This window comes from Rhododendron vialii, chromosome 3a, assembly GCF_030253575.1.
Source record: "Rhododendron vialii isolate Sample 1 chromosome 3a, ASM3025357v1".
Classification (NCBI taxonomy): domain Eukaryota; kingdom Viridiplantae; phylum Streptophyta; class Magnoliopsida; order Ericales; family Ericaceae; genus Rhododendron; species Rhododendron vialii.
Genome location: NC_080559.1, coordinates 21427988 through 21447490, shown reverse-complemented (window position 1 = coordinate 21447490; position 19503 = coordinate 21427988). Strand labels below are relative to the sequence as shown.

At 44.9% G+C, this 19503-nt stretch overlaps 1 pseudogene; it reads left to right on the top strand.

The window, feature by feature from the left end:
- LOC131320419 (actin-related protein 5-like) overlaps positions 1-12670 on the top strand; it is a 56412-nt pseudogene extending 43742 nt beyond the window's left edge.
- Positions 12671-19503: the final 6833 nt, after the last annotated feature.

Here is a 19503-nt window from a genome sequence, read left to right as displayed (position 1 = left end):
CTCCTCGGGCAGGTCCAGTAGTTCAGGATCCTCTCCCGTCGAAATTCCCGAGGACATTCTCCAAACGCTTTGGATCAGAGCTTTCTTCCGGACCCCTGTTGACTGCATCGAACCCCACGTTTCTCTAAGAACCCCGAGACAAGTGACTTCTTTTGATCCTGTAATGACAGAAGTCCCCAGCACCTCGAACCAAGGCCCGGGTCCCTACGCAAATGCTCCCGAGGAAGTTCGGGGAAGAAAGAGACCGATGAGGCCGTGTCCCTATCTGAACCAGTATTTTAATGGAACAACGGCTGCTTATGCCAAATTCAGGAGGATTTACAGCGTCCCCCCCAACGTCGAGGTTCGGTTGTTACCGAACAAGAATCTCAGAGACCTTCCTCACCGTCAAGAGGAGTTGATTTTCCCCTTGATGGCAATCACTGAGGGGGGAGTGAGATTCCCACTCCACCAATTTGTCCGACAGGTGCTCCGAACCCTCACCCTGACCTCCTCTCAGCTCACGGTGAATTCTTACCGAATCATAACCAGCATCATAGAGCTGAGGAGGCAGTACAATCTGACCTTCGGTCTCGAGGAGCTTTTTGGCGTGTATCTGGTGGGAGTAAATCGCGAGAGCGATTGGTACTACCTCTCCTGCAGGACGGGGTACGACACATTCCTAATCGACCACCTTCCTGATTTCGAGGAGTGGGCGAGCATCTACGTCTCGGTCACCGGTAACTTCATGTTTGGGCTGGGGGAGAGTGCGGATACCACCACTACAATCCTATTCGAGTTCGGGGCTCCTGATCGGTTGAGTCTCTTCCTTGGTATTTCATATACTTTTGTTTGTTGCCTGTACTGACCGTTATCCTTTAATGCTTTTCTTGCAGCCGAGGGTGTCGTATCTGGGCTTCGGGAGAGGGTTGTCCGAGCTTGTATAACAGCCGCCTATGCCATCCATATCACGATCCAGTACGCCTCAGACTTGCTCGGGTACATCCCCACCTATACCAGTTTCCTGAAGAAGAAACCGAGGCAGCAGGGCGTACCGAGGGTAGGGCGAGGAAGAGGAAGAGGAAAAGGCAGAGGAGAGAGGATCTTGGAGACCGAAAGGAGCAGCTCCGGGCCTTTGGGCACGGTTCGAGAGGAGATCGACTGAGAAACCCCCGAAAGGGCAGGTCTCAGCGACGAGATGAGCGGCCGCGGAAGGGAAGTTCAGAACCTATGGCGTCGAAGGTCAGCGGGCCAAGGTATCGGCGCCCTAACTGGCACGCCGGGAGCCGAGACCTCGAGGGTCACCCCTGCGTCGCCGGAGGAGAACCCAGAGAAGAGGGCTCGGCTCTAGGAGGCGGATGGCGACCGAGCAGGGGATAAAGAGCCGTTCCTTATTGAGGAGGGGGACCAAGGGGACGATACCGAAGGTGCGGCGACCGACGCCGATGTCCGGGCTTCAGCAAAGGAGGTGCCTTGGGCTCCGGAGGTTCGCCACTACTCCGGGCACCTAATCCATCAAGCCGATAGCGCCGTTAGCAACATCGGAATGGCATTCGGGCTGCTGCGGTCCTGTATCCTTCCCTGAGACGCCAAAGCTGTCAGCGGGTGTACCGAGGATCTTACTGGGGAGATAGCTAAGGCACTTCTGATGGTATGTTGCTTTTATGTTCTGTTTATTACATTCACGTAATGGTTTGTGTTTATTTTGCTCCTTTTCCTATTGGCAGGCCGGCGCTCGAGCTTTGGCCATTAATGACAGAAATAGAGCCCGGGAGCAGGAGATGGAGGAGCTTAGGTGGATCATTGCAGAGAGGGAGGATGACCTGAGAATGGCTAGGGAGACGTGCGGTCTCTACCTGGCTGACTTTCAGAGATGCGACGGAGAGCGGGTGCTTGCGGAGGCCGAGCCGCGAAGGCGGAAGAGGACGCAGAGACGCTAAGGGTCACCCGAGCTCGGGAGGTCGAGGCGGCGAGGAACAAAGGCTATGACGAGGGCTGGGACGCGGTAGGCGCAGAATACAAGAAGCAGGTTCGGGAGATTGAAGCTGAGCTATACAGGGATCGCTTCTTGGATGGGCTACGATTCAGTCATGAGGCCCTAGTGAACAAGCTTAATCTTGCAGAAGATTCAGACCTCCGAGCCATGCCCCAGCCGCCTCCCGAAGAGCTCGTGCTGCCCAAGGAAGTAGAGGAGACCGTGCCAAACCCCAAGCAATTGCGAGCCCCTGAGGATACCGCTAATCCCGATGCAGTTGCTCCACCCAACGGTGCATTGGATGGGTTAAGCCCTCCCCTCCCTAAAAAATACTTGTAATTTTTTTGATTTGCTTGTCTTTGTCTGGATGGCTCCGGACGTTTGGATTTCGCCGTTCCAAAGTTTATGTAATAGTTGAATAGGACTGGTGCCGAACAGTTGGCCTAAGCCAGGTCCTTGGTAGGGTTTTGACTTTGCACCGTGTGTTCAGTTTGTTTCCGTTACGAATGGATGTTCTTCCTTTTTTCGAGTCGTTATACGTATTTTGATTGTTGCTAGGGTGGATTAATGCGCCTGCTTCGGTTATGCTTCTGGAGCAATTTTATCGAAGAGTTATCCGAAGCATGACCCGAAGCAAAGTTGAACCCAGAAAAAGGGGCGTGAAGATCGAAGCTCCGGTCAGTATCAAGACCCGGGAGGGCTGGGTGACCTAGTCCTAAGCATGCGAGGAACAATTTTGAATAGTCCATGCCCCTGCGTCGGACTTAGGGCGCCTTGGCAACTTGCTAACGAAAACAGGCCTAGCGAGGGGTAGACGCGTGAGACGGTGGTACTGCTAGGAGACGTAGGCTGGAGTCACGAATTGATATGGCCTCGGCCACAAGTTCAGGACGCAGCGAGTCTGAGCAGTGAAAGACTTTGGTGGGTCGGTATAAGGGGCTCGGTAGGAAGCCGAGTATCCTTAAAGCGAGTGACCAGAAGTCCAAACGACCGAAGAGGTCGGGGCGACTTAGTGGGAATTTTATCCAAGGGTGTCACCTATGAGAGAACAATATCCTTGAAGTCGGTGTAAAACGGTCCGAGCGAGGACTAACTGAGTGTGAATAATTTAAAGGGCATAAACAAAGAATACAAGTGGTGCTAAAAAAAGAAAATTCTCATTCATACTTGTTGGGGTGCTGTCATTACATAAGCAGGTTGCCTTTGAAACTTAAAAGGAAATGCAACATATTTAAAGAAGTGAATTGGGCTCCGGTAACCGAGTACTATCCATAGAACTTCTTCAAGTTGTTTGCATTCCTTGTTTTAGCAATGGGAGAACCATCCAGCTTCTCCAATTTGTAGTTTCCTGAGCTGAGGTGCTTGAGGACCCGGTAGGGGCCCTCCCAGTTGGGCATTACCTTCTTCTTCTTCGATTTCTCCACGACCTTCTTCCAGACAAGATCGTCGGGCTTGAATGACCGAAGGCGGACGCTTCGGTTGTAGCCCTTTGCAACCTCCTGCTGGTATGACGCGAGCTTTATGCTTGCATTTTCACGCTCCTCTTCGGCCAAGTCGAGGTCTGAAGCAATATTGTCGCTGTTGACCAACTCATCGAAGTTTTCAGTACAGATGGTAGGGAGCCCGACCTGAATGGGGATGACAGCCTCCATTCCAAATGCCAAGGAGAAGGGAGTACGACCAGTGGATCGCCGGGGCGTGGTACGGTAGCCCCAGAGCACCCTAGGTAGCTCCTCGGCCCATCTGCCTCGGCGAGATTCGAGCCTGCGCTTGACTCCGGATGAGATTGCCTTGTTTGCAGCTTCGGCTTGCCCGTTGCCCTGGGGGTATGCCGGAGTGGATGTGTCCCATTTGATGCCATATTCGTCCAACAGGGCCTGGTATTTCTGCCCTGTAAACTGCCTTCCGTTGTCGGTGATGATTGCAAATGGAACGCCGAAGCGCGAAATAATATTTCGTCAAACGAAACGGATGACGTCTGTTTCTTCAATAGTGACCATGGGCTCGGCTTCGACCCATTTTGAGAAATAGTCAGTTGCAGTTAGGAGGAACTTGAACCCGCCGGGGGCAACGGGGAGCTTGCCAATGATATCCATGCCCCACTAGGAGAAAGGCCATGGACTGGTGAAGGGACTAAGGTCCCGAGCTGGCTGGTGGATAATGGAGGCAAACATTTGGCATTTCCTGCAACGCCTGACAAATTCTTCGGAGTCCTTTTTCATTGTTGGCCACCAGTACCCCTGGGAGATGGCTCGGTGAGCGATGGACCGCCCACCGGAGTGACAGTCGCTGTCGTCGGAGTGGAGCTCTTCAATGATGCCTTGTACTTGGTGTGGATGTGTAACTAGTAGATATGGGCCGGTGAAGGACCTTCGGTAAAGCTTTCCGTTCGGATTGAGCCAGAAGAAAGTGGCCTTGTTGCGGAGTCGGTGAGCGTCCTTCTTATCGGTGGGAAGGATGTCATCTCGTAGGTAACCAATGACCTCATCCATCCAACTCGGGCCAAGCTCTATGTTGAGTACCTCTTGGTCCAATGCTTCGAGCTCAAAACTGGGCTTGTCAATGGAATTAAAGGAAATAGAACAGTGCCCTATGGACGAGCAGGCCGAGGCGAGCCTTGCAAAGGCGTCGGCGTGGGTATTCTGTTCCCTAGAGATGTGTTCGACTCGGATAGCTTTGAAATTTTTGATGAGCTGGATGGCGGTGTTAAGGTAGGTACGCATGCAATCATCCCGAGCTTCTTATTCCTCGGAGAGTTGGTTGACCACTAATTGGGAATCGCTGTAGACCACGAGTTCTTCGACACACAGAGCTTCGGCGGTCTGGAGTCCTAAGATCAGTGCTTCATATTCGGCCTCATTATTAGAGGCTGGGAAGTTGATGGAGAGTGAGCTTTCATGCAGAACACCGGAGGGGGAGAGAAGGACGACGCCTGCACCTGTGCCTCGGCTGTTGGAGGTGCCATCGACGTACATTTTCCAAACATCTTCGTGAAAAAGTTGCCAGGCTGTGCTAGGGTTAGCTTGGAGTACTGCCTCGGTGTTTGGAGCGGAGACCGAAGCGAAAATATTGGGCGGAGTAAGTTCGGCGATAAAGTCGGCGAGCACCTAAGCTTTTATTGCTGTCCAATGCTGAAAATGGATTTCAAAGTTGGCAAGTTCCACGGCCCACTGAGAGATTCGGTTAGAAAGATCCGCCTTCCGGAGGAGAGACTTGAGTGGGTACTCGATGAGGACGGTGATGCGATGTGACTGGAAGTAAGGGGCGAGCTTCCTGGAGGCTGAGACGAGGGCAAGAACGAGCTTTTCCAATGGTAGGTAGCGTGTCTCGGCGGGGGTCATCATCTTACTTGAGTAGTAAATTGGTTGGTGTTCCCGTCTTTCCTGTCGGACGAGAACCGAGCTTATAGCGTGCGGTGAGACGGCAAGGTATAGGAACAAGCTCTCTTGACCCCGAGGCGTGACGAGGAGTGGGGCGGTAGACAGGTAGGTCTTCAACTGCTGGAGGGCTCGATCACAGTCCTCTATCCAATTGAAGCTCCGTCGGCTACCATTTAAGAGGGCGAAAAAAGGCTGACATTTGTCGGAAGAGCCACTGATGAATCGATTTAGGGCGGCAGCCATGCCTATTAATCTTTGAACATCTTTCTTATTGTTAGGGGCCAAGAGTCTTTCAATGGCAAGTAGCTGAGCGGGGTCGGCTTCAATAATGCATCGGGAGACGATGTGGCCAAGAAATTTACTGGAGCTTACGCCGAAGGCGCATTTCTCAACATTGAGGCGGAGCTTGTGCTGTTTGAGAATTTCGAAGGTTTCAGCGAGGTAAGTTAGGTGATTGGTGGCGACCACGCTTTTGACTACCATGTCGTCAATGTAAGCCATCATGGTGTCACCGAGTAAGCACTCGAACATCTTGGTTATCATTCGCTGAAAGGTCACTCCCGCGTTTTTCAGACCGAAGGGCATAACGAGATATCCAAAGATCCCATGGGGCGTGATGAAGGCCGTATTTTCAACATCGCCTTCGCTCATGGCAATCTGGTGGTAGCCACAGTAGGCATCCAAAAAACTAAGTCGGGCGTGGCCGGCTATGGCGTCGACGAGCTGGTCAATCCGAGGAAGGGGGAAAAAATCCTTCGGGCAGGCGTCATTGAGGTTGGAGTAGTCAACACAGACTCGCCATTTATCGTTCTTCTTTTTAACCACTATGGTGTTGGCCAACCATTTTGGGTATTTCACTTCTCGGATGGCCTTTGCATTTAGGAGCCGGTTGACTTTGTCTATGACAGCTTCGGAATGGATCGGGGAGGATCGCCGCGCTTTTTACACAATGGGACGTTTGGCCTGGTCGATGTTGAGCTCATGGCAGATAAACGAGGGGTTGATCCAAGGCATTTCATACGGGGACCACGCGAATACTTCGATGTTCCTTTTAAGGAAATCGAACGTCTCGTTTTGGTCGGTTTCGCTAAGTGAGGAGCCGATGAGAAAGAAACGAGAGCCGTCTTCGGTAATCGGGAAGGTGACAAGGTCTTCTTCGACTTTTTCGTCGGCCGGCCTGCCGACGTCTTCCAGAACTGGGGCCTCGGGGACTTCGATAAGGTCGACCCTGGAGGCCTGCTTCCTGCTTCGGACCGCGTTGATGTAACATCTTTTGGCCGCGGTTTGATCTCCGTACTCGTTTTCCTGGCACCCATTGGTGCCAATGAAATGGACCACCTAGTGATATGTGGAGGCGATGGCCTTTAGCTTATGTAGCCAGGTATGTCCGACAATAGCATTATAAGGGCTAGGGACGTCGACCACCACAAACTCCATGTCTAGAACAACCGACCCAGCACGAACGGGAAGAGTGACTGTGCCGATGGGCCAAACCGGGGCTCCATTGAATACGATAAGAGGAACTTCGGAGGGATAGAGGTCGGTGTTGGGAATCTTCAGATCCTTGAACAAAGAATAGTACATGACCTCAGCCGAGCTGCCCTGGTCCACGAGGATGCGTCAGACATTGAAAGCTCCGATGCGTAGCGTGACCACGAGGGCGTCATTGTGCAGAAGTTGAACACGGTCGAGGTCCTTCTCGGTGATTGTTATCATCCACTTGGAGCCGTCGTCGGTTCTGGGGCGCTTTGGTTCGGGACCGACCAACATGACCTACTTGGAGGAGGAAGTCGCGTTCAGTTCGTCCCGGATGACGTGAGCTGATGCAGGATGAATTCCAAGAAAAGTCGTATTTTATTTTAATTAATTCAGGCTTAGTATTATAATTCATTACGTTTTAATTTAGTCAAATTATTTTAGAAGTATCTACTTTCCTAGTTTCTTTTGATTGAGGTTTCCTATTTCATAGGTTACTTGATTAAGAGAATTATGGTTGATTTTGTTTCTTTATGGCTTATTTTCCTTTTTCGGTATTTTAGGAATGTTGGCTAGGTTTAGGAGTTTTACTATTATAAATAAGGATGTAAGCCTTAGGGCAAAGGAGTTGTTTTATGATTTGATTAATGAAAATTTGAGAAGTTTCTCAATATCGTTTGTTCGTAGAGAGAGTATCTCTAGTTCAAACTTATTCGTGATTGTCCTTGTTGCGCATTCTTCTATTTCGACACGCCTCCCTGCATCAGTTGGTATCAGAGCCTGCGCTCAATTCCGAATCATGGCGCAACAAGGATTTCGTTATGGTCATTATGCTGTTGCTGAAGATGTGTATGAACGAAGTAAAGCTGCACGAGAAGCAAGAATGGAGGCGCGGATCCAACAACTTGTGCAGCGTGTGATGGATGCAATTGGCGTCCTAACCGATCAGGTGGCTGCCACGGCTGTTGGGGGGAACCCACCTTGCCGTCGTCCGGTTCAACCTCAATTTTCGAAAGAAGAGGAGGTGTCAGATGATATTTTCATCACCAAACCTTTGGCTGGTAACCATAAGTTGAGGGGGAGGAAAAAAGTGGATGAAGCTACCATCAAGTGGCCATTCACATCAAATATTATTCCAGATCCAGTAGTGGATTGGAATAAGCCACCAGTTTTTGACGAAAAACCAGTGGAGAAAATTACAAAAGGAGAAAATAAAAAAATAATGCAAAAAGAAATTGTTACCATGCTTAAAGATGGTGAAGTTGAGCGAAGTAATAAATTTGTTGATCCGTTTTGGAATTTTATTGAAGGTACTATAAAGAAGAATTGTTGGATTGCGTACTTAGAGCAAATTGTGACAAACAATTTTGCTTTTATTTTTCTAGACTCATCTCTACAGTTTTTGGTCGAAAAAATTAATTTGAAGAACAAGCTTGATGCAGACAAGTTTCGGCGTATTCAACTGTATAAACTCGAGGACGAGTTTCTTCAAGATGGGGAGAATGATGCAGGATGAATTCCAAGAAAAGTCGTATTTTATTTTAATTAATTCAGGCTTAGTATTATAATTCATTACGTTTTAATTTAGTCAAATTATTTTAGAAGTATCTACTTTCCTAGTTTCTTTTGATTGAGGTTTCCTATTTCATAGGTTACTTGATTAAGAGAATTATGGTTGATTTTGTTTCTTTATGGCTTATTTTCCTTTTTCGGTATTTTAGGAATGTTGGCTAGGTTTAGGAGTTTTACTATTATAAATAAGGATGTAAGCCTTAGGGCAAAGGAGTTGTTTTATGATTTGATTAATGAAAATTTGAGAAGTTTCTCAATATCGTTTGTTCGTAGAGAGAGTATCTCTAGTTCAAACTTATTCGTGATTGTCCTTGTTGCGCGTTCTTCTATTACGACACGCCTCCCTGCATCACGAGCGGCCTCGGAGTTTAGAGGACCGTGTATGACATGGATCGTCTGAACTTCCTCCTCGGTGTTGTTTTCGGAGCGCTGTGCCCGAGCCCTTGTCTTCTCTTGATCAATGAGGTTACCGAGGTGGCCATCTGCAACAAGCTGCTCCAAGTAGGCCTTGAAGGGCTTGCAGGCTGTGGTAAAGTGACCCTGTTCATTGTGGTAACTGCATCGGACGATGGGGTTCTTGATTTTCCCATTTTCGGTCCCTAGCTTTTGATTCAGGAAGGAGAAGAAAAGCTGATCCTTCACTTAATCGATGATCCGGTAGATAGGAATGGTGAAGACAGTTTTCTCGGCATTGAAGTCGCTTGGCTTCGGTCCCCTCCTTGGCGACTGCTTGATGTTGTTGACCTATTTTTTTGGTGTTGAGGCAGGTGCGGGAACCGGTGCGGACACCAAGGTATTTAGTGTCTTCAAGCCCGTGGGCTTCTCGATGCCCCTCTCAGCCTTGGACTCGATGAGCTGACACTAACCCTCAATGCGAGTCATAAGGTCCTTCATGGAGCTGGGCTTGTGGCGAGCGAGGTCGTCGTAGACCTGCTCGTCCTGAGAAGTGAAACCGAGCTTGAAGACTCGGGCCAAGATGACGCCATCGCAACCTTCTATCTCATTGAATAATTCCCAATAACAATCGGTGTACTACCGGAGCATTTCGTCGTTTCGCTTGTTGAGGGACAGGAGGGAATCGATTTTCTTCTCGTGCTTATTGCTTATTACGAACCGGGCCATGAAGGCATCGCAGAGGGAGTCAAACGAGGAGATTTAACGGGCGGGAAGCTGGTTGAACCATGTGAGACCCAGGTTGCCGAGGCTTGCGGGAAAGACTTTGCACAAGAAGGCGTCGTCCGAGGGCTCGTTCCGAAGGAACAAAGACATGACGAGCTTGTACTGAACCAGATGAGTGTACGCCTCGGTTTTGCCATTGTATTTGGCAAATTTGGGCTGGTTGAATCCCTTCGGGGGGTTAACCGAGTCGATCTCTCTTGAGAAGGGAGAGGTTGTGAGCCGCGTAAGTCGTGCATCGCGATGAGGTCGGATCGAGCTGTCGAGACCGTCTGGACGCTCAGTCGCTGTACGCTTCTATGGGACAAGTTTGTCCAACCTTTCATATTCTTTTCTCTTCGGGGCAACGCTGGCTGACTTCATGGGAGAGCGCTCATGGCGGTGATTACGGTAGCTATCCCGAGCGGAAGGCTCGAGGCGCTCAGTGACCAGGCTTCTGCTATGGGCGCCACCGGGATGCGATATGATAGGGCTTCTGGCTCTGGTGTTCTTCAGGTGCTCGCGGTATCCCTTGGTCTGGAACTCCACGAGGCCATCATCTCCCCTGGCTGCTCCTATGAGGCTAGGGGTAGATTCGCGGCGGGCCTTGCCTGCTCGAATCAAGTGGGTGGAAGAGACAGACACGCTTCCAGCACCAAGCCTCTCGAAAGCCGATGGTTTCCCTTGAAGCAGCTTAGGGGAGCGGGAACGATCCCTGCGCGATGTGTCTCGTGCGGTTCGAACGCCCTCCGCTCTTGGTGACTCGAGACGGTCTTTGACTGAGGGGCGGGATCTGTGCTCCAAAAGGTGACCGCCTTCGTGACTGCGAGGATGGGTATGGTAGCTTCTCCTTCCGCCACGGCTCCCGGTGGATTGAGATGGGGAGATCTGGAGGAGATGTTTGATCTCGGCCAACTCGTCTCGGACGTGCTTGTCTCATTCCATGACCATTGTTAGGTCATCGATTTTTCGTTCGAGGTGGCGGATATAGGTGTGGAGCTCGGAGGATGGTCCTGCATTTGGAGCTAAGGCTCTAGCACCAACTCCGACGGATACATGGGTCTTCCCTAGTGCGGTGGCTCCACCGGAAGCCAGGCTATGGTCCACGAGAGAACCGAGCCCAAGGGCGGTACCACCGTGGTGCGCGTCATTGACCTCAGCCATGTTTGATTCAGGGACGCTGAACGGAGCTTTTCGGGAAGGGGAATATGGACGTTGAGGGGACGGCTAGGTCCCCAGCAGAGTCGCCAATTGTAGGGGTTCGATTTGACGGGACCTTGGCCTGGGTTAGAGTTCTCCTTCCGCTAGTTCGTTCTGTTGTTCCTGGACCTGCAATAAGTCACTAGGGCTAGAGTAGCCCAGTGACCCTCCGACGATCAAGTCAGAATTTAGGGGAGAACGTAGATCTAGGGTTTAGGGAAGAATGGCATACCCTCTTTCAATGATCATCCCTCTGTATTTATAGACCTAAGGTTACTTGGCCTTCAAGCCAACGCGTGGGGCGTACGCTCGGGTAACCGCCTCGGATGACGTCATACGTGATGGGGAAGCAAAGCGGTTACGGAGCACATGGCTTGATCCAAATGATTACTGCTATCGCGAGATTGACGTGGGGCCCTTCCGTCATCCTCACTCAAATGCTCTCGGGAGTATCGAGGCCGAAGCGCGTATCCGAGCGAGGCACCGAACACAAGACCAGGACCATCAGTGTTCATCGGCTCACCAGCCAGACCCCAAGGGGCAGATGCTCGATAAATCTGGCCCGGTTACCGACACAATAACCGAGGCCACCGCAGGGAGCAACTGCGCACTAAGCACAGAGAGCTTTCTGAGAAAATTGAGCAACGAAAACGACTCAAGACAAATGGTGACCACACGAATGGAAATAATAATGGGACCGGTGGTGTTGGTCATGGAAAAAGATTAAATGCTGCCCAGAAGGAAAGGATGCGTCTCTTGACAACTGCGGCATTCGATCGGGGGAAGGGTGAGGACACTTTTGGTATTAAAGATGAAGATTGGCAACTTTACAAAAAGATGAGCAAAGATAATGATGATGATGATGAGGGACCAGATGAGGATGAAGCTGAGTTGGCTCGCATGTCGGCTAGGCTCAAGGTTAGCCACTCTTTATGCATTTGCCCGGCAAAAAGTACACTTGATTTGCAGGAATCTATGTTTAAACTAGTTTCATAGAAGCTAAATCTTAACGTTCAAATTATATTATTTTGTCAAATGAACACGTGCTTGGTATATTCATTATCCTTTGGTTTACTTCACTAATCACTATAGTTTTGTCAAGAATAATTTTCTTGAATCAAGTTTTTGACAATTGAATAGAGCCTGAGTGGATATCTGCAATTTCACTTACCCTTTGTCGGATTGCACTTTTGCACAAGAAATAGACCCAACTTTTCTTCCCAAGTTGGAATCACTGTCCTCTTCCGCTGAGGTTCCACGATTACGTCCTCTTACTAAGGAAGATTTTCAGATCGTCCTTGGGGTGGAAAGATTCCGGTGCCCTGAAATCCTGTTTAATCCAAACTTAGTCGGGATTGAACAAGTGGGGTTGGATGAAATGGCTGGAGTCTCAATGAGGAGGCTGCCAACAAGGGGTCAAAGTGTGGATGAGAGAATCACCAATTCGATCATGACAGGTGGCAGGTGTCTGTTCCCCGGAATGGTTGAGCGTTTAGAAGCTGGAATCCAGATGATCCGGCCGTGTGGCACACCAATACGGGTTGTCAGAGCATCCGACCCAATCCTCGATGCGTGGCGCGGAGCTGCTGCTTATGGTGCTGCCATGCAATTCCCTCAACAAACATTCACTAGGATGGATTATTATGAGAAGGGTGAGGATTAGCTACGGGGATATCAAATGAGGTATACTATATGACGACCGTTTGCACAGCCGGAATGAAAGAGTAGTTTTTTGACCACCCGGAATGAGTGAGGATGGTAAATTGCAATTTAAACGAACATTTGTAGCAGAGCGGGGATTTCTCCCTCTTGAATTTGGCGAATTATGATGTTAGGAAAATGCTAACCACTGTCCTAAAGATGATGTATAATTTGTAAAAGGTGCTTCGATATTCATGGAAAATATGTTGATAATTTGTATTAACATCTATGAGATGTGTATTACAATTCTAACTTCTTCTTTTTTGACAATTCTAACTTCTTTGTCTTTATATGAAATCATATACGGCCTAATGGACGGTAGCTAGTACTTTGGATGAATTATTAACTAATAAGAATGTGTATATTTGTTGATATCATGAAAAACTAAACCTAGAGCACGTGTACTTTCTTCATATTAATTACATTGGTATTCATGAGTGCCACCTCCAATTAACTTAAGAATCTAGCTCCGCCACTGGCCATAATTTACCAATTGCAAACGATGGTAAGGTTGTTTGTGTTTTATTTTGATGAAAAATGAAAGAGAATATGCTTGCCAAAACATAAGGAGAATGGTTTTCGACAAGAGGGAATGACCTGGGTTGAACAGTTTGGATTTAGGAGTCTCGGCACAGCATGCTAAAATATAACCCTTCTATGTGTTTAGTGCTAGAGCGAATCGGTGTTCTGTAAAGTAATAGTATCAAGTTGTGCGCTTAGATTCAATAGAGAAATGATAATGTCAAAATTTTTGTGCATAATAGACTTGTATGCACATTGTACAAGCCTTTTGTGCACTGAAATTTTTGCACAAACAAAAACAAGTTTGTCACTACCTGGTCCAGTAACCACCGAAAGTTACGTGCTAATTTCTGAACATCACGGCTAGTAAGGACTAAGAAGCATATCACAAATCTTAGGAGGGGTCAAAGTAGATTTTGCACAAAGAATTAGGCCCAACTTCAATTTCGTTGCTCCGTACCAAGTAGCTGGAGTATTTTTTAGTTGATACTCTGTAATTGTTAATATGCAATATGATTTTTTTTTTTAAATCTCGATTAATTTTATGCTAAATTGGATAAAACTTTATAACTTGAGTAAGATTATAGACTGAATTGTAAAGACATGAAATTGGATGGGGGAGTATTACTACTTTTTTTTTGTAGGCACGATACGAACATGTTCTCTTGAACGTAAAACGGTCATTGTACGATCAGCTAATCGAGAATGCTTTTGCTCACCATCCATCCAGTAATGTTACATACACTCTTACTGATCACACTTCTTTCATTGTGGGGCCGACACATATGTGAGAGAAAAGTGGTCGAAAGAGTAGTCAGTATGAGTGTACTTAGATTTATTGATATACATCCATCAAAGAAGGTGAACTTCACCATCCTTTTGATTGGTGAAAAAGTACGGTCCCACCGCTAATTAATCCCATTATTACCACACAAAAGAAACGGTAGGGTATTGATTTTTATATTCTCTTTTTGATAAGTGCACTCCATTTTTTTTCATTTAGATAATTTTTTGTGTGTAATTTTTGAACTAAAAAACAAGAAATTGAGTGCATTTATCAGAAAGGAGTGTTAACAAAATCATTCTCCAGCTACTTGCCGTGAACGGATATAGACCCAAATTACTCTGTACAAAGTACTAAAGATGCTTGTTATAGGACATGTGGAGAGTTTCGCGAATAATTGTTGTTGTAGTGGCTTTGTTTGTGCGGTATTAATCTGTTAGTTATATTCTGGGCGAATGGGGGGTCTAAGGCTAATATATGGTACAATACAGGAAAGAAAATTGATTTTGACACTCCACTTTGTATATTAATTATGTAAAATTATAAAATAAAAAATAGAGTGCCACACAAAATCACATCCTTACCGGAAACCCTTTCCATGAAAACCTCAGCTACCTTAGGTGGCTGTCCAAACAATTGTGGGTACCGCCTCCCCATTTTTAAGTTTGACTTATTCACATAGGTTACGTGAATAAAGTATTTACGGAGTTGCGCAATTATATCCGTCTGTTTCGACAATCAACGGTTGATTACCGAAACTACCACCAATAATAAATACTCCTATATTTTAATAAAAATAGTTTATTTATAATCCGGACCGTCTAAAACATTTTTGGACAATAAGATTTTCTCTTTCTACTTTTTTTTGCCTTTTTCTTTTAATAACAGCATCTAGAAGAAAAGAAAAAGAAAGAAAAAAAGACGCCTCTCTTTCTCTGTACTAACAATTAGTACAAAGGAAAAAACCGTCAGAGAAAAAAGAAGCCAAAACTACTTTTCAATGTTCTAGGAACCTGCGGATCAAAAAAATGTTGGGGGAATTACAGTTCAGTGGAGAGTGGGGCAAATAAGTCCCAATACATGGGACACTTTTTGGGAATTAAAAACCCATGGAAAGAGGAAAAATAATGCCCAGCTCATGGTATTCATAATTTACTCAGACAAAAGTATCCCTCTCTATTGGAACACACACTCAGGGAGCAATGAACACGCATTCAGAGAGCAATGTACACACACTCAGGGAACAGTATTATATGATTGAAAGAGCAATATAATTTATTTAAAAGTACAATATTATGTGATTAAAAGAGCAGTGAAGCTACGTCCACCGATTCCCAAGTCGATGAACTTCCACCGATACCTTATACATGACGCCGTTTTGGATTATTATTTTTTTGGTGTTGAAACATTTGGTTTTATCCTTCTCTTAGGACTCTTCAACGAGAGCCCTTGAGTTAAAAATTAATTATAAACCTTTTGGATAAAATGATCAGAAAAATAATATCTTTGCACCAGTTCAAACGGATTGAAAATCAGAACGCTTAATTTTTTTTCATTTGGTTTTATGGTTCTCTTGGCTTTTCAACGAGAGCCCTAGAGTTAAAAATTAATTATGATGATTTAAAAATTAGAACACTAATTTTATTTCATTTGGTTTTATGATTTTCTTAAGGCTCTTCAACCAGAGCCTTAGAGTTAAAAATTAATTATGATCATTTAAGATAAAATGATTAGAAAAATAAAACTAATTTTTTTCTTAAATAATCATAATTAATTTTTAGCTCTAGGGCTCTCGTTGAAAAGCCCTAAGAAAACCACAAAACCAAATGCAAAAATCTTTTTTTTTTTAATCATTTTATCAAAAATTATCATAATTAATTTTTACCTCTACAGCTCTCGTTGAAGAGCCCAAGAGAAGGATAAAACTAAATGTTTAAACAAAAAAAAAATCCAAACCCATATTCAACTTAGATTTATAGAATGAGCAATTTAGGTCCAAACTCAAATTCAACTACATATCGACTCATGATCTCATACAATGAACAATTTAGGTTCATAGAAGGGGCAATTTAGGTTCATAGAAGGGGCAACTTAGGTTCAAACCCATATTTAACTTAGGCCCATAGAAGGGGCAATTTAAATTCATAGAAAGGGCAATTTAGGTGTAAACCCAAATTCAACTACATATCGATTCATTATGGGCCTTAGTTGAATTTAGGTTTGGACTTAAGTTGCCCATTCTATGTACCCCCCATATTTAACTTAGGCCCATAGAAGGGGCAATTTAAATTCATAGAAAGGGCAATTTAGGTGTAAACCCAAATTCAACTACATATCGATTCATTATGGGCCTTAGTTGAATTTAGGTTTGGACTTAAGTTGCCCATTCTATGTACTTAAGTTGCCCCTTCTATAAACTTAAGTTGCCCCTTCTATGAACCTAATTTGCTCATTCTATGAGATCATGAGTCGATATGTAGTTGAATTTGGGTTTACACCTAAATTGCCCTTTCTATGAATTTAAGTTGCCCCTTCTATGGGCCTAAGTTAAATATGGGTTTGGACCTAAGTTGCCCCTTCTATGAACCTAAATTGCCCCTTCTATGAACCTAAGTTATTCATTGTATGAGATTATGAGTCGATATGTAGTTGAATTTGGGTTTGGACCTAAATTGCTCATTCTATAAAATCTAAATTGCCCCTTTTATGAATCTAAGTTGAATATGGGTTTGGATTTTGTTTTTGTTTAAACATTTAGTTTTATCCTTCTCTTGGGCTCTTCAACGAGAGCCGTAGAGGTAAAAATTAATTATGATCATTTTTGATAAAATGATAAAAAAAAAGATTTTTGCATTTGGTTTTGTGGTTCTCTTAGGGCTTTTCAACGAGAGCCCTAGAGCTAAAAATTAATTATGATTATTTAAGAAAAAAATTGGTTTTATTTTTCTAATCATTTTATCTTAAAGGATCATAATTAATTTTTAACTCTAGGGCCCTGGTTGAAAAGCCTTAAGAAAATCATAAAACCAAATGAAATAAAATTAGTGTTCTAATTTTTAAATCATCATAATTAATTTTTAACTCTAGGGCTCTCGTTGAAAAGCCAAGAGAACCATAAAACCAAATGAAAAAAAATTAAGCGTTCCGATTTTCAATCCGTTTGAACCGGTGCAAAGATATTATTTTTCTGATCATTTTATCCAAAAGGTTCATAATTAATTTTTAACTCAAGGGCTCTCGTTGAAGAGTCCTACGAGAAGGATAAAACCAAATGTTTCAACACCAAAAAAATAATAATCCAAAACGGCGTCGTGTATAAGGTATCGGTGGAAGTTCATCGACTTGGGAATCGGTGGACGTAGCTTCACTGCTCTTTTAATCACATAATATTGCACTTTTAATTAAATTATATTGCTCTTTCAATTATATAATACTGCTCCCTGAGTGTGTGTACATTGCTCTCTGAATGCGTGTTCATTGCTCCCTGAGTGTGTGTTACAATAGAGAGGGATACTTTTGTCCGAGTAAATTATGAATACCATGAGCTGGGCATTATTTTTCCTCTTTCCGTGGGTTTTTAATTCCCAAAAAGTGTCCTATGTGTTGGGACTTATTTGCCCCACTCTCCACTTAACCGTAATTCCCCCAAAAATGTTCTGGGAACCTCTCTTTGTCCTCTTTATCCTCTTTATCTGTTCTAAAAATTACTACAGTACTACAAAGAAAAAAGAAAAACCGCCAGAGACAAAAAGAAGCCAAAACAATTTCAATGTCCTCCTCCTAAATAAAAAGAACTGGTTTTGAGGAGGACAATTTTTAATTTCAAACCAATTTGCCCCTCAATTGCAAATAGTACAAACTTAGCCAGATGGGCATAATTGTAATTTCACTCCTGCCCACGTGGCGCGTTCTCAGCCGCTTCCTCCCACCGACCACTTTATTACTCCTTCCCTTTTTACGTTTTACATAGAGAAACAAAATTACGGAGAACGGTACTTTAGAGAGAGAGAGAGAGAAAGCGGGGGGGGGGACGATGAAGGCAACCACAACGGCGATGATGACGATAACAATAACGACAATGAAAAGGACGAAGACGACGGCAATGAAGAAGGCAACGAAGAAGAAGCATTCCCGTTTGCGTGTGTTGGAGCAGAGGAGTCTACAGTTTCAGCGGACGGTGCAGATATGAGCAGAATGGGAAGCAAGTGACGGGGATTCCGGTAGGTTTGATACGACGAAGGGGAAGCAAGTGACGGGGGCGGATGTGAGCGGAGTGAGAGCCGTGACGAAGCGGCAGCCCAGGCAGTATATGAACCGACGGGGCGGATTCAATCGCCCTTTGCCTGCTGAAACCAACCGTTGATTCGTTCGAGTTGTATTTCGAGGTTAGGGTTTCGTTAATTTCTCAAATCGTAGACTTGTCTCTGGGTTTGCTGTTCTCTTTTAGGGTTGTTTGTAATGTGATTGAAATTCGCCCTCCGTACTGTGTGACCTCTTAATTAGGTGTTCCCTGTGATTTTGTGACTATTTCCTTGAATTTACTTTTACTCCTACTTAGACCTTATTAGGCAGTAGTTTTTAGTATAGGATTTATCACTTGGTAAATGTGTTTGCAAAAGTTTTTTGTTGAATATCTAAATTTAGGATTCGTGGAGTGGCTTAAAAACAATGCAACAACCGAATGACCAAGAAGAAGGAAACCTCGTACCAGTTTCTACCCAAATGGAAGGAGGAACATGACATGTTGAGGAATTTCCAAGAGTATATAAAAAGAGGCAGTTTGTGGGTTGGTTTTTGCCAATTTGGGACACTTTTGCCCTTCAATTGGAAACAGTACATACTTGGGGGTTGGGTTTTTGGTCTTTTCGGCTTGATTGGGAATTGGTGAATTGTTAGTAATTTATTTTAATCAACGGGTATATGTAATCTTAACGTGGGGACATTAATAAGTATTTAATATCATGGAACTCGTAATATAATTGAGATAAGGACGGGGATGCAATTATAATTCTGTAGTGGGGTGAATTATAATTAGTGAAATAAGAAATAGAATCCTGATGGGATTAGGTTTTCTTATTAACACTGGGAGCCCAGACTTATTACTCCTTAGGTCCATATCGTAGTCCTATATATACACGTTATGCTCTCTAGGTCAGATGGATATTTTTCTATTATTCACTAAATAGAGGCAGGCTTAGAGAGAGAGAAAATAGATCACGAAAGAGTCCACACTTGGTTCGTGTTCTAGACGTGCAGGGAATACGATAGAAGATCGTAAGGTACGGTCGAGCAATATTTGTGGTTTATAGCAAGGCGTGCTATAACAAGTTCAACCAGCGTTCGTGTCGCAGGGAGTTGAGGTAGAACCCTAATTCCGTCTCGTAGGGTTTTACAATTTTTGTTGTCTAATCAGTACGCGTCATTACTGGGTCTTGGGGATTCAGTTTCCCAACAGTGGTATCAGAGCAGGCTATAATCACGCGTATGGATTAAACAGGCCATGTTGTCCGTAGGTTATAGAGGGTAGAACGTAGAACTGTGCTAACCCTTGTTTTGCAGCATTCTTACCCAGCTATTATGGTCACATGATTTTTGTTGATTTTATGTGATTGGATCTCACGATAATTTTTTCGTGGTTATTGTTATTTATTGGGTACCACCATTATTTTTCGTGATTGTAATAATTAACGTAGCATGTGTTATTTATTGGGTGCTACGATATTTTTCGTGGTTATAATAATTAAGGTAGCATGTGAACT